Consider the following 25,468-nt stretch of genomic DNA (forward strand, 5'->3'; position numbering starts at 1 on the left):
GATATATATATATATACTAACACAGCTATATATATATATATATATATATATATATATATATATATATATATCCATGTTAGTCCAGTTGCGATAGTGCAGAATAAATGAGCTCTTCAGTATTAGGTGATAACTTTTTCATTTGGACTAACAATTTATGTCATAAGTTGAAAGCTCGAAAGCTTGTCCTATGACATGTTAGTCCAAATAAAAAAGTGAAGAACTCATTTATTCTGATATATATATATATATATATCAATTACTGTAGTCATGTGAAGAAGAAAGTACACCCTCTTTGAATTCCATGGTTTTACATATCAGGACATAATAACAATCATCTGTTCCTTAGCAGGTCTAAAAATTAGGTAAATACAACCTCAGATAAACAACAACACATGACATATTACACCGTGTCATGATTTATTTAACAAAAATAAAGCCAAAATGGAGAAGCTATGTGTGAAAAACTAAGTACACCCTTACTGTTTCCATAGGAATTAAGGGCTTCATGCAGTAAGCGTTGATAAGGCTTTTTTCGCCATTTTCCCGCCAAAATTGGGTTTGAGATTCAGTAAGCACCGTTAATTGCTTGATTTCGCCAGTTTTCGTATCCGATAATTTTGTTATGGCCAGTCGCTTGCCGATAAACCGGTTTTCGGCACTTATCGCCACTTTTTTAATTCGGCTGTATTCAAGTAGCAAAATCAGCTTATCGGGGCTGATCGGCACTAAGAAATTGAGACTTCATGGCCAATTTGTCCCGCCAACTAAAGTTGGCAAGTTGGAGGGGAGAACGATCGCTAAGGTTGCCGGAACAGCACTTAGAAAAAAAAACTCTTCTGTACATCAATGGAGTCAATGGAGCGGGGACGTATAACATTATAGTACTGTTTACGTTCTATTTCTCACAATACAAATGTGTTTAGCATTACAGTGTGGGGGGCATTCACTGCATTGTGTCACACCTGACGTTTATTATTTGCATAACATTGTACTTTTATATGTTTTCATCATTTGCGTGTCACATTACTCATCATGTGATGATGTGTCAATGGAAAAACCTATACTCAACTCTTAAAGGAGAAGATCACATCATATCATACATGTTATTGAACTGTGCGACAATTTATTATATGATGTTACCCATGTCACACATCTAACACATCCACCGTATATTCATGTTGCTTTACATTAGACAATGCTTGTAATGTGTAACGCATCATCAAACGTTCATGTACATCTTTCTTCTCATGTTTACATGTACTTTGTGTCCTCCCTTTTTTGATGACGTCCGCTATTGGACAGTCAATCACATTGCATGTTTACATTGTAAACGTTGCATTACAAGCACTTCATGCTAACTTATACACACATCTAGAATAGTTACTCATTGTTACACGTTTCAAAATGATTCAATAGCAACTATCCTGATGCCATAAATGTATGCATATGCACACGAGAATTAATTGTTGTGAACATGTGACACTAACATGGCAAATTAGACATGTTGCAGCAAACTTTTTCTACGTCAATCTCATGGTTTTAGCATAATTACATGACTGAGTGTTGCGTTCAGAAGTGGTACATGCATTACACATTACACTAATCATTTACAATGAATGCTTGTACAAAGCTTCACGTTACATCATTGTGAAATATCAGGATTGGCTGCTGAATACACAGAAATAATACTTCTTAGATCAAATGGATACAGCTTGGGAGCCAAGTACTTTAATATGTTAATGTAACACGTTGCATTTTACAAAGTCACCTGACATCATCACATAGCTATTTAAAGGACGGCCATTACCTGCTCATTCACAGCTACAGATTTCAAAATGTTGCGCTTGTTTAGGAGACGTCGTAACATTCTTTTGCACGAGTGGCTTGCTGATGAAGAGAATGACATAGGGCAAGGGAGGGACAGAACCAGGGACAGGCACGTGGACACGACAGGGACAGGGACAGGAGATCAGAGGAGAAGACAGAGGAGAGAAGTTGTGGCTCGTCCGCGTGTGTACAGGGAGAGAACCCTGTTAGATGGGATGAGTGAGGAGGAGATAGTAAGTCGCTATCGTTTGAGTTCAGTAGCAATCTTATCTCTTTATGAAGAGATAAGGGGAGATTTAGATTTTTTGACAGCCAGAGGTCGTGCAGTCCCTGGGCTTGTTAAAATGCTGTGCTCATTACATTATCTTGCTTCCGCGTCATTCCAGACAACTGTGGGCATAGTGGGCGGGGTCTCGCAATCTACATTCTCGCGGGCCTTTACCCAGTTTCTCTATGCACTCAATAGACGCGCTAGGAATTATATTCATTTTCCTACAGAGCACACAGAGTGGCTGGAAGTCAGGAATGGCTTTTATACCATAGCAGGGATACCATGTGTGCTGGGTGCAATCGATTGCACCCATGTTGCTTTGATTCCGCCTAGTCAGAGTGAGCATGCTTACCGCAACCGTAAGCACTACCATTCCCTGAATGTACAGGTGGTATGCGATGCCACAATGAAGATAATGCATGTGGTAGCCAAATTCCCTGGTTCCAGTCACGATTCCTCTATCCTGAGGAACTCATCAGTCTTCCATGGTTTCGAAGACGGCCATTTTGGACCTAGTTGGCTGCTGGGTGAGTACATATTTGGATGTTGTAACACAAACCTCATTTTTGTTTAGGAATGATTTTATTTTAGAATGTTATCACTAATGTTACCTTATGTGTGCTCCATTGATTATAGGTGACTCAGGATACGGAATTAGGCCGTGGCTGTTGACCCCGGTGCTAAACCCTCAAACTGAAGCAGAGGAGAGGTACAATGCTGCCCATATATCTACGCAATCTGTTATAGAGAGGACATTTGGCCTTCTCAAAACAAGATTTAGGTGTCTCGACAGAACTGGTGGGGCTCTTCAATATAAGCCACAAAAAGTGTCTGATATTATCATTGCCTGTTGCATTTTGCACAATGTGGCACTCCGACATAATGTACACGCAGATATAGGTGAGGCTTTGGTAGAGGAGCATCCACCAATGTACCAGCTGAAAATGAACAAACAGCCAGTGGTGCCGAGACACGCCAGAATGTCATAAATACTTTTTTTTCTTGTAACTAAATACATATATGTTCCTAGTACTACTTTTATATATTAATTATGTTATATTAAAACTACATTTTTTAACATAACTTTCTGTTAGGACACAGATGAATATGGGTTGCACACCTTTCTCTTCTCTGCTGTGTGGACAAAGGCATGTGGCACCGGTATGTTATTCTTGCACAGGTTATATAATCCTTCTTCGAATGTAAATTAGTTGTGTGTATGTGAATACAACAGGTGTTACAAATGAGTAATTTCGTAACATTGTGTTGTTGATTATGCAAACACAATACACATAGTATGGCCATAGTCATTCATTCTTGCAGTATGGTTACATACAATGTTATTGTTACACTGTTACATGCGCATCAATATGATGTGTACACCAGGCTGCTTTTCATATTTTATGTGACAAAATATACATGGTGTTTCATATGTAACAACAAATAGACACTTTGGTGTGTTGCTTATGTTAATGAAGATGTCATGTCAATGTTTGCAATTTATATATTGTTCCATTTTTTTTATAGGTATATCTCCTCTATGACTGATCATGGTATGTATATGAACTGACATCTGTCATAAGATGTGCCTACCTCTATATACGTATAATTATAGGATGTATAAACCCAACTTAGTTGTCAACTTCAAATCTTACATACATCTCGTTTCTGTATCATGTACATGCGTTTAGCTACTATTGAGGTATCATGAGAAATGTATTTGAAAATGATTAGTGACATGACATCACATTTAATGTATGTTCCCTTAAAATTTCCATTAATCTAATATAGTGGTGGGTGGAGAGAAGGGGATAAATGCTGCTAGTTTTTTCCTTAGGGGAGGTGATTAATCACGGATGCACATGAGTGATCATAACACTCCATGCATGAATGCCTGTAATCACACCAATGCTTTGTACATCTTATATGTTGCAATGTATGTGATTAGTAATGGTATCAATTAATTGTAAAGATTAGTTTTACATTGTCACATGTGTATGTATAAGTCACACATGTGTGGTGATGTGACCTACATGTAACAAGTGTCAAACTGTTAACACAAAGCAAAATATTTCACACATTTATTAGTAATTTTGCATAATTAATTTCACCCAATGACAATGTTGTTAATATAGTTGTAATGTCATTCACGTCAGTTCATCATTATTATGATGATCATTTACAAGTATTCTCAACATATGAATGTCAATCACGTGCACATTTGCATAGGCACACTTTTCAAGACAACTGTTTGTGTCTGTATCAAATTTTGTATGATGCATGTATAACACCGTCAAATGATAACATCAGGTTTATTATGTTAGCTTATATCATCATACTCACTTTACTATGTATGTGTTGAACGTTTACTAAACACAGTAAAATATAGTTAGTTTGGCAAACTAAATATACACAGAAAATTACATGTTTACATGATCTGTACCTAATATTCATAACATCATGCATTATAGTTGAGCACTACATCTTGGCATTAAAATTATTTGCCACACTCCAAAACAATGTTAACAACATCCCCATTGAACATGAGAATTTTTACATGAAATGGCTACTTGGTTTTAAGTCTACTTTACATACTTTCTACAGTCATACGTTCCATTATACAATATACTACACAAATGTGTTTGCAGAGTGGCCATGGTTGTTATATATTAAACAGAGCATGGCATATAATGTTAGTACAAAATAAAGAACACACATCAAATTAACAAACTACACTGTTTAGCAACATCATTATGTTAATTAAGTGGTTATGAAATATAGGCATAACCAGATCACATTTTGTATTGTTTGTTAATATGCGCTGCAAGCATTATACAAATTCTTGCTTATGTAGTATATTAGTCGGTCGCTCCTCCTCACAATCATCTCATATAACGTTTGAGTCTTCTGAAATCATACATTGATCCCATTGATTCTTCCCCGACATCTCTGAAATACAGCAAACAGATGATGGTCACAGATGGCACCTTTATATATGTGTAGCCGTGACAACGCATTACACATCTCTATATGATTGTGTATATCCACGCGTTATTCACTTATATGTTAGAAGTGCAAGGTTACAAGTAAACATCATTATGTATCCTTTTGTTAATTGCATAGCAGGCATAACTATGGATATGATCTTTCCGTTGGCAGTATACATAATAATGTGCGCGCACATCTTAATTTGCGCACGCACTTCACGACTGGGTCGACTAAGTGTTAGCGCATGCGCTAAACAATGTGTACGCTGTGTGTTCAATACATGTTGTTACTAGCATTAAGCATATAATATTTCTTTCAAATCCAATGAACACGAAACTACATTCGTTCTAAACACGTACTTCTATAATCTTTTTAAACGGACGTGTGTGGACGGAAACAACGGCCGATCACCCAATGAGCGAATACAATACGTGTGACGTCATGTTAAGGCAGCGTGAAGTGCACGCAAACACTCCTCCCACTAAATTAACATTGGGCTACCGCACTGTGAACGCCCACAAACACAGACGCGCGCGCATGACACAGTGCAGTGACCGTAACAATAACAAATGGACACAGCCAATAGGCTTTGGGGCGGGGCTTACATCCGTAATCCTTTTTAAGGACGCCTTGGCACATGACAAGGGTCCCACGTCATATGTGGCCGACCCTCTTTTTTTTGATGTTGCATGACAAACAAAGAGGTGTGTGTTACAGTTATGGTAACATGTTGCAATGATATGTTGTAAGAGATAGGAAACTAGGTATATTTATTCCGTTACCAATGTGTACTAATGTTTCTGGTTGTAGTATATTGTAATAGGAAACAATGTGTTTGTGAACGCTACATGTTATGCTGTCTGCAATGTTACGCTGTATCCACGCATTTAGCGTAAAAATGGTGAATAGAAAACAGTTTAAACTTTTAACGGTGAGTCAACGCATAACAATTATTATATTTACCATTCTTGTAGAAGTAACACTTCGTTTGGCTGCAACTGGTCGCTCCAGAAAGACAATGCATTATCATCCATGGTTGAGGCAACCGTTGAATCCTGTAGGACACACATCTCCATGAGGCGCTCATAGGAATTGGCACTGCCTTCTTCAAACAATACGTCCGGAGGTACGTACAGTTCTTGGTTTTGCCATTCTTATGTGTTTTGACCAAAAAGGTTTGGAAAAACATCATTGTAGTTATGTTCATCTTGCATCTGTGCTTCAGGAATGGAGGGTGCAGATATTGCAACAGGTATCAATTCAGACAGAACAGTAGTAGCGGATCCATTGCTATTGGTATTAGGAATAAATATGCTACTTATCAGAAGATATGTGCCATGTTCCATGGTAATTTAAAATTGTGGTGCAATCTGCCAAAATCCATACCTTTCATGTAGGTTATCCTGGACACGTTCAAAACATTCATTTGTTGATAAAGTGAATCGTACAGATGATTTAAAATTTCCAGCGTGGCACGGGTCTTGGTAATATGGATATTTACTTCTGATCAAGTCATAGATCTGCCCCACGTTGGCTTTGTGTTGTTCAGTTGATATGATGGCCTCTGCTATCATTATTTTATAAGATTTATGCGGATGGCTGTTCAATGTTGTCTGCTCTGCCATTGCTGCGTCTCAATGTGTGAAATTTGAGTTGTAGGTTTTTTCTTCTGAATGTGAAACTATTTAAATGTTATCTTTTGTGGGTTTTTGTCAAGGTCAGACTTCAAGTTCCATGTTTCACTCCTTTTTTAAACCCCCAATTTGAATGTGTAGAAATAATTAGCACACATTTTTTGGTTAAGATTGCCTTTTCACTGTGAAAGTTACATTGTTTTTTACTTAATCTACATTCTCAAAACAAGTGTAGGATTTTAATTAAAAAACAATGTGGGTGAGAAATTCTACAGTGTTGGCATTATGAAAAAACGGGCTACACTGACATATAATGAGATATACACACACACCTGCTAATGTTTTTCTCTGTCTTTTTTTCAACATTTCACTGTGTGTATCTTTCTGTCTGGTTAACTCTCTGTCTGTCTCACACAGTTTGACTATGTGTGTATATCTAGATATCTATATAAATATATATATATATATATATATATATATATATATATATATATATATATATATATATATATATATATATCATAAACACATATACATATGTATATTTTAAAATAGATATATATATGTCTCAAAAACCAACAATGAAATATATATATGTGTGTGTGTGTGTGTGTATGTTACGGTATTTAAGGCCTTATATGTAAACAGGGATTGTTATATTGCTCAGACTTATTTAAAGGTTTAAACATTACAGGGTAAGTATGTTTGAGGGCCTATTAGAGTCAGCTGTGTCCAATTTGGAGTTAACATCAAACAAGGCCTTTTGTGAGTTTACAAGGCCTGTAGTGTTACAACATATAATATATCTATTTAATCCAGTTCTACACTGAACATATTGATGGCAGTAAGTGGGCCCTGTATGGAACCTATTTAAATGGTGATCAAGGTGAGTGAATTATGTGCTTCATAATATTAGGCCCATATTGTTAAAGGGTCAGATCATGTATATTTCACTAACATAAGGCCTGTTTTCTTTGAATACTGTGTTTTCACAAGGAAGCATCATATATATATTGTGTTAAAAAAACTCTAGACAAATTTACATGTTTAAAACAAATATATATATATATATATATATATATATTAGAGAAAAAGAGAAAAGAAGCGCCCGATCCTTGTGTAAAATCAGATGAACAAAGTTTTAATATCTCATGGACAAGACAAATGCACACTTACAATTTGTCTGATAAAATAAAGCATGTTATGGGACCTGCCCATGCACCAACTGAGGACTCCTCGGTCTCTTCTTTGTGTGTGAGTGTCAGTATTGGCTCCAAAAAGGATGTTGCTGTCAGCTGCTGTCTCCAGGGGAGTAATCCTTAGTGTTTGTGAGCACTCAATCTCCACATGCAGCTGCCATTTAGCCTTTCTTCTCACACTTGAAACCGGAAAAAAATCTTCAGGCAAGTCCTTGCCTCCTCACGCTGGTGCTGAGAGCTGCCCTGTCACTGTAGGCTCACTGCCAGATATCCCTACGCGTTTCTTCCGACTCTGCGGATTTCATCAGACTTATCATGGACACATGTGGACTTAAGTATTTTTAATATTCACTGCATTTATAGGTTCATAATCGTGTATTGAATTTTTCATTGCCTATCACATGAACCCATTTTTTATATTTGCATTTTTTAGTTAAGTCCCAGTGACACTCAGTGTCATTTTTACCCACATCAATTGGCAATATCTTTTTTATTGCTTTTTTTTTATTTTTTTATTTTTATATGTTATGCACACTTCTTTTTTGCTTTTGTGTTTTTATCCAATAGTCACTTTTAGTTTTTCCTGCCATAATACATTTAGTTATTTTCACACCACTGTTTATTGGGCATATTTGCCTGGTGCAATTTCTTGCCACATCTATCAGGGCTGCAGCAATTTAGGTGTAGTGTGTGAAGGGCGCTGTCTATATTTTCTGTCACATATATATATATATATATATATATATTAGTTATACACTGTGTGTGTACATATATCCATAGATACTACATATATATTACTACACATTCCAAGATATGTTATTGTAACCAGTACTCATACATGATGAAAGGCCAACATTAAGAAGCTTCAAGGAAGGTGAAGGTAAGTAATATTTGACAGTTCATCCTGCACAAAACTGAAATGTAAGATGTTAGGAGTTAAATATATATTTATTTTAACTTGCAGGCGAATAATATTAACATGCAATGATTACGTAAATTACCTACCAAACACACCCAAATACAATCTTTTGCAGCTAAGTGAATGTCAGCTTCTCTAAATATTGCAAGTGTGTAATGTTGGACCATTACGGAACAGATGATTAATACATAAATATTAATTACATTATGCATTCATTCGGACTGTGAACATTTCCAAACCTTCACGTGTACAAGGACATACTTGTATGTTTGGAAACAACAGGTCTTGATCATACATACAATATTCATTAGATAATCTCAAGTCAACAACACAAGGCCAAATACAGATTTACTTAATTAGAAAATGTATTCTTTTTTTCCCTTTTGAGACCGAGTCACAGGCCTGCTTGTTGTCGGTTGGGTTTTTTTTTCCGTTTGGCAACAACTTTAAGCAAAACAGAGCCAGTTTGACTGGCCTGTGGCACTTCACGGGCAGGGGTTGTGGCCTGTGACACTTCACGGGCAGGGCTTGTGGCCAGTGACACTTCACGGGCAGGGCTTATGGCCAGTGACACTTCACAGGCAGGGCTTGTGGCCAGTGACACTTCACGGGCAGGGCTTGTGGCCAGTGACACTTCACGGGCAGGGCTTGTCACGGGCAGGGCTTGTGGCCAGTGACACTTCACGGGCAGGGCTTGTGGCCAGTGACACTTCACGGGCAGGGCTTGTGGCCAGTGACACTTCACGGGCAGGGCTTGTGGGCAGTGGCAGTTGTGAACAAGTTGGTACACAGTGCACAACTGATGCTTGCTCCGTTTCATGTTTGTGTTTTTTAGTTTGTTTCCAAAAACTGGTCAGTAGTAACTGCTTGTGCATTTTTCTTTTTGGTGCCTCCTTTGTAGGTGTCAGCTCCAGATTTTCTACAGATGGCAGCAGTTGGATGTTGAGAGGAACATGCACAGAACTTTCAGCTACTGTACCGGTAACATCCCGACCTGGGGAATGAAGATCAGATGCATGGGGTGAAAAAGTAGCAGCATCTAAAGATCCATCCTCTGATGGGTTAAAGTTGAAATTGTGTGCTGTTGTAGTCATTCTCAAGTGATTAGCTTGGGTTAGCTGAACAACTACTGCTTCTAATGTCGTGTTTAATTTTTGTATCTGTTTAGGAACTTCAATGAAGACTCTGTGGAGATGTGACAATTGTGATATCGTTTCTTCCTGCAGTGATATCATCCTTTCGTGCACTGACAACAGATCTGAATGGCGACGATTTTCTGCTTCAACAATTTTTTCTTCAGAAGCTGCTATTGCTGCGTATGTGTTACTTGCTGGAGGAATTGCCTGTGTTACTCTTTGAATGGAAACCTCTTCATGCTCACTTGATTGCATTTCTGTGTCTTTGGCATCATCATGTTCTAAAAATAAATGAACACATGATGAAATGGCATGCTAATGTCTGCTGTTTTACTATGTAATTATACACTGTGATAACAACTAACACCTAACATGTTTCCATACATTTTATGACGTCACATTAAAATGTACCTTGACTTAAGAATTATGTTTCGACTCAGTGTGAAATAAGAATGAATGAAAGGTTGTTCAAACCTCACAACTCCTACATGATACTTTACATCACAAACACAATACATGTTCTCTTAAAAAACTTCATTTTCAATGACACTAAGTGATCCAATTTAAATAACACGTCAAAAACAATTAATTAACATGGCAACATAACATATAGAAATGAACATATTATATGTCCTACACCTCATACACTCAACTTCCAGGTGCGATGAGCTGCATGACCCCGGTGAAGACACTTGTTCAGTCTCAGGTGACACATGTCCTCCAGGAGCAACTATATAGAACAATAACATCAGTTGTTAATTGACATGTGTACATAATGAACATTGAGTTAGTGTATCTTGAGTATTTATGGCTAACTAACAGCATCACTTCATGAACTGAAAATATGTGTGTGGCAAACTGAACATTATTCGTTTTAATAACAATGAACATGCCAGTGTACTTTGGACTTTTTAGTTCACTAACATACAACATACAATGTTTATGCAGTAATGCGTTTGCAAAATATTATTAATATTGGACATACCCTGCATATGTTGTGCAATAATATCACAATAATAATGTACATCACTATCATGAGATCAACGTTGACAATGCTTATCATTAAGTAGGTAATATTGGAAAAGTTATTGTTTTTGTTACAGGATATGTGTGCTACATTAATAGAAGCTGTTGCAGGGCTGAATGTGGCTGGCACTCAACAACACAACACATGCAGTGTGTCGCTCACAGATGCTACTGGTGTCATAATGTGGTGTTGATATAAGTTGAATAATAGATCTGAATGAACGAATGTGTAACGTACGGTTTGATACATAATGGTTTGGTGGGTGAATTTGTACATAGAGTTACCATTTCAAATGACTGTGATTAACTTCTGTTTAGCTTGTCAGGTTTTAAGAACTGTAGTCCCTCCCCCAAAAACTAAAATCACCCTGACCTTTCAATTAATTCAAGCAGCAGAAAATGGTGTCAACAAAGTTGACCGTAACATGACCCTGTTATTTGGCTGTGTGCACAACCCCACCCCCTGAGTTCACGTGTATGCTGTGATGACATATTAATTGCAGCTGCTTGAACACAATGGCAGATGAGCTAAATAGTAGTCTGAAGTGTGCTACCTATGAACACAATTACATAACATATGCAACGTGTGCCTCATTATGCTCTATGTATATGACATGAAGCAAAACATGACCTTTTTATAAACAAAAGCAAATGTGTTAGTGCAAGTGATGTTTGTTGGCCGTTGCATGCAATATCTTCTATGCATGATTTCAAGAGGCAGTAATGTCGTGTTTGTAGGTGTTAAATAAATTATATATAAATTACTATTATATATATGTATGTACTGCAACAGTACATATTAATGTTTGCTCATTTGCATGTCTTAGACATGTGTGCAACCCTGTTGCTCCCCATATTCGGCCAGCATAAATTGCTTCCACTGCAGCAAAGGATTGTGGGAGATGACATGCAAATGAGCACGCAGTGCCACATTATATATTATTTAGTGATTGTAGTAGGACAACGAAATATAAATATATATTGATAGATATATATATAGAGACATATATACATATATAGATGTAGGTATGCTTCTATTGGGAAGAAAGTATAAATAGCAGCGGAAATATAGAAAATAACTGTAACCTACGACATGCCTAGTACAGTAACATTTCTCACCTGGTGGAAATTCTGCCGAATATATTCCGATGTCTCTGTCATCGGCCAAACCCTCAACGACGACGGGAAGTAATTTTTCCCGAAGCTGCTCCTCCAATGGAGTTAAGATGAGACGTTGTGCTAGCGGCCCACCTCCAGTGCCAGAAGCATGCAAGCGTTGTTGTTGTATTTTTCTTTTTAATTTTGCCCTAATATCGTCAAATCTCTTGCGACAATTATTCCGGTCCCTGACACGATTCCCACACGCATTCACACCAAGTAGTAATTTTTTCCACTTCTCTGTTTTGGATGCTGAACTTGTCCGCGCTACATACAAAATATATGACGTTAATTCTTACTAATAAAACGAACCATTTCCTACAATGCTAGCTGTTCCAAGAGATACCAAACATGCTTGTTTAGGTGTAATATGTGTAGCACATGAGCATTCACTTGTAAACATAGACATCTAATGAAGCTTGCATTAATATTGTATGAAGTTTGCACAAATTGAACAACTGAGTGTTCTTGTCGTTGTAAAGCATGATTAAAATATGTGTTTACAACAAAAGTTACATTGATAGATATTATAGACCCATATTTGCATATTATGACACCTCACATGACCTACGATAACATGTATTTGAAGAATGAATGCAAAGGTAGACTTACATACTAAATGGCCAAACAGACTGTCATAGTGCTCCAGAATCCCACTGACAAGAGCTGTGTTTTCGTTGTCATTGAAGCGAGAATTACGTGGCTGCTCCACACGTTTCTTCCGAGCAGGTTTAGGCTCAGAGCTTGGCTGGTGCTGACTGGACTCTCCTTCTTCCAATGGAAGAGACTCCAAAAGCGGCCCACCAGCAAGCACGCCACCACCAGACACCCCATCAGCAACTGAGCCACCAGCAGCACTCACACTCCCAGCAACAGCACTCGCACTCCCAGCAACAGCACTCGCACTCCCAGCAACAGCACTCGCACTCCCAGCAACAGCACTCACACTCCCAGCAACAGCACTCGCACTCCCAGCAACATCACTCTCCTGAACCCTACGTTCACTCATACGCGTACTCACACGTCTAGCAGTACCACTCACACCAGCATCACTCTTTCCACGCCTTGCGGCCATACCTCTAGCACTCACAAAAAACAGAAAACAAATGTAAAGCCAATCACACTAAACACTTACACATACAAAACAAGACAAAGATGTAAACAAAACAACAAAGGACAAACCTCTCACAATACACAACAACTCTCTCAGTCAATATGCAAATATTAAATCGCCCAGCTCTGTGCGTCTCTCTTTCTCTCACTCCCAACAACACAGAGAATGATTAACAGTACATGTTGCCTTTAAATAGGCCGCGCTATCCAATACATGCTTGCTTCGCCTGATTCAGCAAGAAGTTTGATTGGCGAACCTAACAGCACCCCGCCATGCACGCCGATACACCTGTGTGTGATCGGCAAATCATCGTGAGAGTGGGCGGAAATGTTTTCGACTTGATTCTGAAGGGATTCGGCACTTACTGCATACGGAGAGGGAAAATCGCCAACATCATGCCAAATCGGTAAGCTTGGCCATTGCACTTTTTCGGCGCTTACTGCATAGAGCCCTAAGATGCAAAGTGCTGCTAATCAAATGCCCTTGATTAATTGATCATCAGCAAGTGTGACCACCTCTAGAAAACCTGAAGTTTTAGCAGTTTGCTGGTCTGGAGCATTCAGGTGTCTGTTCACACAATGCCAAGGAGGAAAGACATCAGCAATGATCTTAGAGAAGCAATTGTTGCTGCCCATCAATTTGGGAAGGGTTATAAGGCCATTTCCAAACAATTTAAAGTCCATCATTCTACAGTGAGAAAGATTATTCAAAAGTGGAAAACATTCAAGACAATTGCGAATCTTCCCAGGAGTGGACATCCCAGCAAATTCACCCCAAGGTCAGACCGTGAAATGCTCAGAGAAATTGCAAAATACCCAAGAGTTACATCTCAGACTCTACAGGCCACAGTTAGCATGTTAAATGTTAAAGTTCATGACAGTACAATTAGAAAAAGACTGAACAAGTATGGTTTGTTTGGAAGGGTTGCCAGGAGAACGCCTCTTCTCTCTAAAAATAACATGGCAGCATGGCTTAGGTTTGCAAAGTTGCATCTGACCAAACCACAAGACTTCTGGAACAATGTCCTTTGGACAGATGAGACCAAAGTGGAGATGTTTGGCCATAATGCATAGCGCCACGTTTGACGAAAACCAAACACAGCATATCAGCACAAACACCTCATACCAACTGTCAAGCACGGTGGTGGAGGGGTGATGATTTGGGCTTGTTTTGCAGCCACAGGACCTGGGAACCTTGCAGTCATTGAGTCAACCATGAACTCCTCTGTATACCAAAGTATTCTAGAGTCAAATGTGAGGCAATCTGTCCGAAAGCTAAAGCTTGGCCGAAATTGGGTCAAGCAACAGGACAATGATCCCAAGCACACCAGCAAATCTACAACAGAATGGCTGAAAAGGAAAAGAATCAAGATGTTGCAATGGCCTAGTCAAAGTCCAGACCTCAACCCGATTGAAATGCTGTGGCTGGACTGTACGAGAGCTGTGCATAAACAAATGCCCACAAACCTCAATGAACTGAAGCAACATTGTAAAGAAGAATGGGACAAAATTCCTCCACAACGATGTGAGAGACTGATAAAGTCATACAGAAAACGATTACTTCAAGTTATTGCTGCTAAGGGTGGTTCTGCAAGCTATTGAATCATAAAGTGTACTTAGTTTTTCACACATGGCTTCTCCATTTTGGCTTTATTTTTGTTAAATAAATCATGACACGGTGCAATATGTCATGTGTTGTTGTTCATCTGAGGTTGTATTTACCTAATTTTTAGACCTGCTAAGGAACAGATGATTGTTATTATGTCTTTTCTTTGTCTCCCAACAGCCTCATTAGCTGTTTTGCACATTAATCCTTCAGTCTCACACTGTGCATTTATATTGTGTGCCAGTCTGTGTGTTCTCTGCCTAGTATCCATTAGGATTTTTCCATGTTGTTTATTATTTTTGATTAGCCATCAGAGTTCTATTTGTGCATTACTTATTTTACAGCAGGAACCTTGGTATGGGTCTCTTTCCTTTAGCTAGGTCTGGGTTTTTACATTCTCAGCTGAGTAGCTTTTCCCTTGTTGACTGGCCGGTCCACAGAAGGGAGGCCTCATTTGTGCCTCACCATTCTGATCCTCATCTGTCATTTGACTTTATTTGTCAATTACATATTTGCTCTAGCTTTAGCCTAGGATTTGTCCATTACTGTAGGTTGCATGTGGGTGTTCTTTCCATACTTGTAGGTATTTGTGAGTGTTTTATTTTGTTTGTATGTTATGTGATGTGTCTTTAATATACTTTTTATATTTTTGTACACCAGAGTGCTCTTTGTGGGATACTTTTCCTCTTTTTGTTTATATATATAAATAAATATATATAGTGCAGAATAAATGCTTATATACTGATCTAAACTCAGAAGAATGGTGGAAACAAAAAAACAGCGCAAAACGCAAATAGTGAAGTAAATCAAAATATTAGTGTATAAAAAGTAGGGATAAATATTCTGCGTACATCAAACAGCTAGATCATAAGCATTGAGTGTGCACAGCACACAAGTTACCAATCGATAGGCAGGGGTTCCGGAGTCAGGAACTGGTCTCTCTGGCAAGCATCTCCGATGGTATCTGTGGGATTCCTCCTCAGTGCAGGCAACCGGAGATGATGACACCGCCTCTGTAGAAACCCTCCCTTCGGTCCGATGGTATTCAAAGTGTCCAAAGTTCTTTCAATTAGAACATAAATGTTCCCAGCACACCAAGAAAAAAGAATTGTGGCCAGCATACACAGGAACAGTCCAAAGGTAAATTCAGCTGGAACAGTAAACTCCTCAGTGCTGTTTTTTTTGCACACTGAGGAGTTTACTGTTTCAGCTGAATTTACTCTTCTGAGTTTAGATCAGTATATAAGTCGGAACTTACCAACCTGACACAGGGGTTAATACTACTAGCCTTAGATGACAACATCTGGTCAGGCTGACCCTGCTTTTGGTATTAGCTAAACTCAGAACCTAAGATGGCTACATCAACATTATACCATTAGGTATCCTCATATGTGCTAATACCCACTATCTGTATTGGGAATTATTAATTATCTTTATTAATATACTGTACACAGTTTGTATACATGAAGAAATGGGGGGAGGGAAAAACGAAGCACTATACCCAACACTGATAGTGCAGCAATGAAACCAACAGAAGTACGTTCCCATAAAAATAAAGCTATTTAATGAATCAAAATATATGGTACAAAACACACCAACGTGTTTCGGACTTAGACAGTCCTTTATCAAGGTGAATACATAAGTTACATATAGAGTGCAATTTATACTCACCACCAGATCGCGTGGGCCAGTTGCGGTAACTTCCGGGTACGTCACGTGGTGCGAGTGCGTGAGTATAAATTGCACTCTATATGTAACTTATGTATTCACCTTGATAAAGGACTGTCTAGGTCCGAAACGCGTTGGTGTGTTTTGTACCATATATTTTGATTCATTAAATAGCTTTATTTTTATGGGAACGTACTTCTGTTGGTTTCATTGCTGCACTATCAGTGTTGGATATAGTGCTTCGTTTTTCCCTCCCCCCATTTCTTCATGAAGATCACCTACAAACGGAGGCACATTCAACCCTGGGATACTGGAAACATTGGACTTGCTGCTTATGGTGGATAAAGAATCCCAAGTGAGTTTATTCCAGGTTGTCCCTATTTATCTTGTCTGTAAGCAAAGGATGTTTCATCTACTGGTCACCGGCATGTGTTTTTGAATTTATCCTTACCGCCCTGTCATGTGGGATTATTTTAAACCGGGCTGCATCCTTTGGGACATTTAAGTACTTAAGTATTATAGGGTTGTTTCCCATACATATCTACAATTTCTTGATACTACGGATTTGTCTTGAGAGCACCACACATTTTTTCCTACAGTTTGTATACAGAGAGAGATATTTGCTCTGTTTACGTAAAAATATACTACACCTTATATATTAGGAAGTTATAGTGTTATATCTTCACTTTATACATCAACAACCTATTATTAATAGTGTTGTTATGTTTGTTGTTAGATTAATGTGTCATCTCATTTTATTATTATACCCAATAAAGGTTATATTTAAATCAATCACTAATCGTTTGAAAGAGTGCTAGAAAACGGGAGCCTTTTTCCTGTTCTTGTTCTTTAAAGATGTAACATTAAACTGCCTCTAAATCCAGCAGCAAGCTGATTAATTGCACACAGGCAATCAACCAGACTCCACCTGGCCAAATTAGAGCTCTAATAAAAGCCTCCTGGTGGAAACAGGAGAGAGATTCCTTAGCTTACATTTGGGCTGGCAGAAGGAGAGCAGTGAAGCCTGCACAAAGGCTGTGCTGAGACCAAGACACCCAGACACCTATATTTCCGGGACACAGAGGACCCAGGAACCTGCCAGAGACTGACATGGAGGGCCACCTGCTTAAGGTACTTCCTGAGACTTTGGGATGATAGACTGGTAATGGAATATCCTTCCAGTCCTGCAGATAGGGTATGGGAAAGTAAGTTAGCCCTAACAAAGGGATAGGGGATTGTTATTTTGTTGTTTTTTTTTTTTTTTTGCCTGGATAAAGGAACAGGCTCAATAAAGCCAAGATATAATTGCACCCATATTGGTCTCCATTATATGTACTGTACCTCTGCACACATCTCTTACATATAGGTGTCAGAAGTTGGGATGAGAGGTGGCCCTTACATTTCAAAGGGGCTCTGGAGACTGCCTGTGAATTTTTTTGTGCTTTGCCTGCATACAGTTTCTGCAAACAGCCTGAGCAACAAAATAAATAATCATGTGCAGAAGTTACCAGAATTAAAGGGCTACACATCCAGGCAGGAAAGCTACAACTGTCCTGGAGAAAGGCACAATGCCACAGTTTGACTGGGAGGATTGCGACAGACAGTGGCCCACACAAGGGACTGATGCTGTTACCAGAGTCTACCCCACCACTAGTGAAAGAAAAGAAAGAAAAAAAAAAGAAAAACCCATGGGATTTTAAAATGGCTGTCCAGCTGAAGTCAAATACAGACTCTGGAAGAATGGGGAAGAAAATGTGTTCCTGGTGTAAAGAGCCCAGCCACACGGAGCAATGTCCCTTCAGGCCTTATTCGGATGATGAGGATGATCCCTATGTGGCCCCAGAAAAAGGGCTGCAGCCAGAGGAATATTTTTTTCAACGTGCCAGGGAACTGCAGCAGCAAGCAATGTGCTGTGGTCACAAGGAAGATAAAGAAGTTTTACTTGGCAAGGGCACATCCAGTATCACTGATGAGAAAGAATGTGTGCATAGTATTGCTGATGTTTCAGAACCTACCAAAGTAAACAAGAAAAAGTCTACAGAGACGCCTGTGAGAGCTACAAACTCTGCAAGCAAAGTCTGCCCACCTGTAGGACTACCAGCGTGGGTTCTAGCGAATACAGTGAAAACAGCTGCAATAGTGCCTCCCGAGGTCAGGAAGAAAAATACAACTGATAACCCCAAAATGGAGGACAAGATGTGGCGTTCCTGTAATGAACCCTACACCACGGAAAAGTGGCCCTTCCGGTCTTATCAGGATAGGGATAAGGATGAAGATATCTCTTATGGGGAACCTGAACCGAGTCACACCCACAAAACATCCCAAGAATGGTGGAGGTGCCTAAACTCGGTATGCAACGAACAAACAGTTCTCTATGACCCCGAATATTCCTGCCAGCTAACGCAACTGCAAGAAAAGCCTGGCAGATACAGTGAAGCTGATGAAGTTTCAAATCAAGACCTGATGGGACGTTGTCGTCAAAAACAAAAATTCAGAAAAAGACAAAGAAAAGCGGTGCTTATTTTTTTATATAGAACACTGGAGTATTTATACCTCATGGTCACATCTGATTGGTTACATGGGACGCCACCCACCTCCAATCACATCTCAGTCAGCACATTCACACACCTGTGTGAATATTTAGACCGTGAAGACACCAGTGAAAAGGCCAAACGGAACCTCCCACTTAACCATTCACATGCTGATAGCAATTTATTTAAAAAACAGAGTAACTAGATTAGACCTTTAATAAAAAACAATAACAAAAATATATATAAAAATTATGTTGAGAGGAGCTCTGAAATAAAACAAATGGCTCCTTGATGACGACTTGTGAGCAGTTACCTAACTACAGCTGATCCATCTCGAAGTGCCAGCCGCATACCATCAGAGGGTGTCGCCAGTGAGACTGTTCCTGCAGTCCTCGGCGTGCGGTGTCTGGTAACACATGTCATAGTACATGAAGTGCCTGTTTTTATTCGATCTGATGTACGCAGATATATTACCTAATAACTATAAATATTTGTACTGAATTTACTTCACTATATGCGTTTTTTGCGCTGTTTTTTCTTCTGTATCACTATCTTATAGGGGTGCCGAGCCACTCCAATATCAGCAGCTACAGACACTGATCACCTAATAGAGGTTGTTTTTATTTTTTATATCACAGAGGTGTCTTACTTCATGGGTGGCTAACTGTGTCACTTTCAAAATTAGGTTATATTATAGAGCGCACTTGTACATTTTTCTCTGTTAATCCAAAGAAGTGTCTGTCCGGTGCTAACAGTGAGGAACCCTCAACCAACCACACCAGGGAAGCAGAGCTGGAACCAGTGAGTGACGATCCCTTGAGCGAAGATGCACTGCAAGCTGCCAGGCATAACTATGATCTGCTCCATTAAGAATTGAAAATGGAGAGAGAAAATAATGCTGAGATACAGAAGACTGTGCTCGCAATTTACTCGGCAGCCAAGACCAAATTTGAGGATCTAAGGACAGATCTAGATACTGCGAACACTACTATTACTGCCATGGATGAAAAGCAGAGCAAGCCTGGCCGAATTATTGCTAAAGGCTGCGTCCAGGGTGCCTTCTTGCTTGCTGATGCGCGCGGAGGCTGATGGCCTTGGTCCGCACGCTGTTCGGGGGCGTGTCGGGGGCGGGCCAGTGACGTCACGGAGCTGGTTCGCCCTCATTGGGCGAACCGCTCACGTGACCAGCCCTGCGCTCCGGCAAGCGCGAAGATTTAATATTTCCCTAAGACCTACGCTTCCGCACGCTTGCGGAAACGTAGGCGAGCCCCTACTAAAGACGCTCTCATTGCGGCTGTAGGGGCTCACTGGTAAGCACCAGCACGCCTCAGCACGGATCAGCGCGTAAGCGCTGACCATGCCCGAGGCCTAATTTGAAACAAAAGTATGAGGAGACACTGAAGAGATTACAGTCTTTCAGCAAGAGGTTTGCGATTGACATAGAGAGTTGGAAGTCTCTCAGAATGAGGTTCATACTCTCTGCAAAGAAATGAATGCCTCACACCAGGAGGTCAATAGTATCCGGACAGAGGTGGACATATCGCAGAATGAGGTTCATACTCTCCGCATAGAACTGGATTCCTCACACCAAGAGATCAGCAGTTGCCGCACAGAACTGAAAGTCTCTAAAAAGGAACTTTACAGTCTCGCTGAGGAGCTGGACATCTCTCAAAAAGCTGGATACAGTCTAAGTATGGATCTTAAAGTCTCTCAGAAGGAGCTTCACACCCTCAACCTAGAGATAGAAGTCTCACGTCAGGAGACCGGGAGTCTCAACTCAGAAATGCGTAAGTGGAACGAGGACTACAAGGAGACCCTGAATATTATAGAGACTGTAAGAAGAGAAAATGCAAGGCTGAAAGATGAAAAGTTAGAAGTATTGGAGCAGCGTACACAAGCAGAGCACCTACTGCAGAACCAACTGCAAGGTCTGCGTACGCACCTATAGATTGCCAAAGAGAGGCAGCGATCTCTGCAGGAAGAAAATCTGCAGGCTGCTAAAGAAGTACAAGTGCTACAGGAATATCTTATTACCCAGTGTTTCCCCGCAAAGCAGCATAAGAAACTGAAGGATACCCTGAGCATCACTGGAGGCCAAACTTAGAGGTCGGGTGACTCGGTACAGGAGGGAGCACAAGAAGTTCCAGAAACTGGCAAGCAGCTGCGGACTGAGCAAAGAAATCTGCAGAGCTCCAAAATATAATGAAGAATGCATTGATGCACACTCAGAGCAAGCTACAGAAACAGGATTCTCTTGCTGATGAGCTAAACTTCTTAAAAGGGGAGAAAAGCAGCAGAGTAAATCAGATTACTACAAAGCTCTTGTCCAAGCAAAGTTGGAAAGAGAAATGTATCTGCGCAAACGCTCTGCAGCGCTCACCATACAGGCTGCCTACAGAGGAATGAAAACTTGTTGGCTAAATAGCCAGAATAAAGCAGCCTGCCTTCTCCAATCCATATGGAGAATGCAACATCAAAGAAGGAATTATGAACATTTGAAGCAGTGTGTAATCTTACTCCAGTCAAATGTTAGGAAGTGTCTACAGCAAAGATACTACAAAAAAATTAAGGAAGCTGCTGGTGTGATTCAATCCAGATATAGGTTCTACATGACAACTAAGCTGTGCGTTGCTATAAGCGCACCCACAATGCCCTCTCAGTACTACGATCGGCTTCCCACACAAGTCAGGAAAGAAAAACCGAATTACGACTGAGAAGCGCAATACCAATACAGTCATGCTACTGTAGCCCCATGGCCCAAGCCATATTCCTCACAATGAAGATAGCCGCTAGAAAGAAACAGTCTTTGGCTGATTGAGGCCGAACTGTTTCGGTGTTCACACCTCTACAGGTACAACACTAGGTAACTACCAAACTGAAATGCCACAGGAGTCAATGGGTATGGATAAAAAATCCGCCCAGATTGAACCACACGTGAATATGGCTACAGAACCAAAATGCAGATAGTCACCCTAAACTCAGAGAGGAAAGGATCACCGGACGCAGGGGAAAACGCATGACCAAGTGGTCAGAAGAAAGACTGTAGTTGGAAAAAGTAATCCACGAGCGACTGAGAGGTGCTGAACTCAAGCACCTTCTAGAGGATACACTAATAACCTGGAGCATGGGCTCCAATCCCAGCGGGACTGAGGTTTCTTGTTCTCCATCCACTCTCATTCGAGTCACAGGGAGACATCTAGTGAGAGTGGAAGGATGGGCTTTGGCTGTGGTAAGCCCGAGCTTCTCACAAACAGGGGAGGTATGTAACAGGGACTTATCACTGTTTGAGAGAAACTGCCTCTAAATCCAGCAGCGAGCTGATTAATTGCACACAGGCAATCAACCAGACTCCACCAGGCCAAATTAGAGCTCTAAGAAAAAGCCTCCTGGTGAAAACAGGAGACAGATTCCTTAGCTCATATTTGGGCTAGTATCAGTGTTGATCAGAGATTTGATCAAAAAGAAACCCCTTATTATTAGCACTCAAATGTCACACATATTATGATAATGGACACAATGGTCCCACAGTAATATACTGCTTGTCTGTCAGGTAATCCCGAATCACCGAGGATATCAAAATAATAAAATTTTATTACTTCTACATAGAAATTTTTTAAAAACACAGATACATTGTTAAAAATCCCTGTAAACATGTGGCCGATATGTATTAGTCAAATATGGTAAGTATGATTTGACTGTTAAATACTTCAACATAACTTGACATCCATATAGTGCAGCTATAGGTAGTATGTATATATATCTCACAGAGCAGGTTATGAATCACATATCTAATATCTGAATCGTGATATATCTAGGATTACATATCCAAGTGCTGTGTGATTATTTAGATTATTAGGTTCTGTTGTACAAGTGGTCAGATGGTCAAGCAGGGGTTCAGCGTTCTATGTAATTGTCTCTATATATCATTAGAAACCAAAGGGATAAATGCCTTTCATTACCAGTCGCTGTTTATATTCAATACATCACAGAGGTTAACATTGTACCACTATACTGTAAGTGTGTACAAATGGTTGGTTTTGTGTATCATGAAAAACCAAACAGAGGAGATGCCTTTGAATTGCTGACGCTGACGCTGTTTATATCCCCAGTTCAACACATATGTGAGATTAGCACCTTTTCACTAAGCCACATACATAAATCAGATGTAATCGAAAAGGTTTACTATCGCTACGTCACGACGCACGTTTCACGTGTCTACCACGCTTCATCAGGGGGAGGAGGGATAAGGACTAGATGTCCCCGGTGCCTGTTTTATACCCACAGACCAGGTAAAATGATTCAATCCCTATTTTGCCATAGGTGGATACTGAATTAGTGTGTTCGTGTCTAACCAGGAAGTAGACCAAATTTAAAGGTATACATGCTCTCTAGCACTGTCGGATTCAATGTATATTGTGCATGTTCTTGCGGCTGTGTATTGATTCAGGTAGGTTTGGTACATAAGTGTATTACCATGTGGAGTTGCAAGTATGGTATTAAATTGAATAAAATGTCTCTTGTTTCTATTTATTTGTGTCGTGTCAATTATTTGGATTGATCACATCAAATACAGGTCAAGGTTAATAATTGGTATATAGGTATACTAATTAAATGGTCACGAGGCTATAGCTCTCTTGGCTTGTAGAAGACTGTTGGTCGAGGTAGGCTTTCTAAATATGCTTGTTTCTACCATACCATTGTCAGTCTTGTTTATGGTAATGTCTAGAAATTCAATTTTGTTTTTGTCATACTGACTCGTCAGTTTCAAATTGAAGTTATTGTTATTCAGACTATCCATAAAGACATGCAGTCTTCTACAAGCCAAGAGTCATCATCCCAAACATGTGACTGACAATATCCCTATAGGACAATTTTTGAGACTGCGGCGAAACTGCTCCTCTACGGAAGAATTCATCAGACAATCAGGAGATATGACTAGCAGATTCCAACAAAGAGGGTATAGTAAGAAAATGATCAAAAAAGCCTATTACAGAGCATTAACATCACCAAGAGAAAAACTCTTACTACCCAAAAAAACTCCACCTCAAGAGGATACCATTAGATTTATATCAACATATAATAGTCAATCACAAATGACTAAAAATATCCTCCACAAACACTGGCATATCCTACTGGGAGACCCTGACCTATGCAAAGTCCTCGGAGATAGACCAACTACAGGATACAGACGCAATAAAAACATCAAGGATAGGTTAGTTCATAGCTACCTCGATAAAAATCGGACTAAGATCTGGCTAGGTACTAAACCATGTGGATCTTTTCCATGTGCAAGATGTAAGGCTTGTCCTTTTATGACAGTAACAAAACAATTTAAAAACTCAGAGAAAGATGTCAAGTATATGATAAAAGATTTTATCAACTGCCTCACCTGCGGTACTATTTATCTGATGACATGTGATTGCGGCGTTATGTATGTAGGTAAAACTCACCGACCTCTCAAAACAAGGATCTTAGAACATATTGGGAATGTTCGGAATGCCACAGATACCACTGTTGCAAGGCATGTCATTGAACAGCATAAGGGTGACACTAGTGTTATGCACTTCTGTGGTATTGAACACATACCCAAAGATCAAAGAGGCGGAAACTGGGACCAACGACTCTTACAACAAGAGAGTCGTTGGATTTTCCTGTTGCAAACCATGGCACCACAGGGATTAAATGAAGGTTTCATTTTCTCCCCTTTCATATAATATAACCCTTTGTCCTATATATGAGATAGTGACAATACAACGGCTTAGCCCTATAATTTCTACACAGTACATTACACATCATACATTACTAGGTATTAACTTAACTTGACCTGCATTGACCACTAGTGGGCAGGCCGTTTTTCTTTAATAACATTCCTACATCAAACACTGTACAATACAAATAATTTCAAACCTAATTTTGGTATATCACTGGTCAATACTATATATGTAGTAGATAGATCACTAATCAAAAAAATTATTACATTTACATATATTATTATTAATATCAATATTTTAATTTATTTAATAGGTTGGGGTTTGACTTAAATCACTCATTTCTACACAGTACATTACACATAACACATTATAGACGTAACGCTCACTTAATCTAGACCTGCATTGACCATTAGGGGCAGGTTATTAATATATAGAATTCTAGCACAATCCTACACCACTACACATTACTGGGAAGCCTTTAATTCACTATGGTTGTTATTTAATTAGATGCACTTTTCACTTGGATTTTTTAGAATTAATATTTATAAATATCACATTAATAATATCTATCTTGACCTCATTGGCTATATATGATATATCGGCTTACTCTCCACTCTTGATCACCATCTATTGCCCAACAGCTATAGCCTCGTGACCATTTAATTAGTATACCTATATACC

The 25,468-nt window shown here is 39.5% G+C and overlaps 1 protein-coding gene across 1 annotated transcript in view; it reads right to left on the reverse strand.

The window, feature by feature from the left end:
• Positions 1-25,468, reverse strand: part of LOC142495603 (disintegrin and metalloproteinase domain-containing protein 9-like) — a 131,586-nt gene that overhangs the window by 34,041 nt on the left and 72,077 nt on the right. The window lies entirely within an intron of this gene.

Source organism: Ascaphus truei, chromosome 5 (assembly GCF_040206685.1).
Source record: "Ascaphus truei isolate aAscTru1 chromosome 5, aAscTru1.hap1, whole genome shotgun sequence".
NCBI lineage: Eukaryota > Metazoa > Chordata > Amphibia > Anura > Ascaphidae > Ascaphus > Ascaphus truei.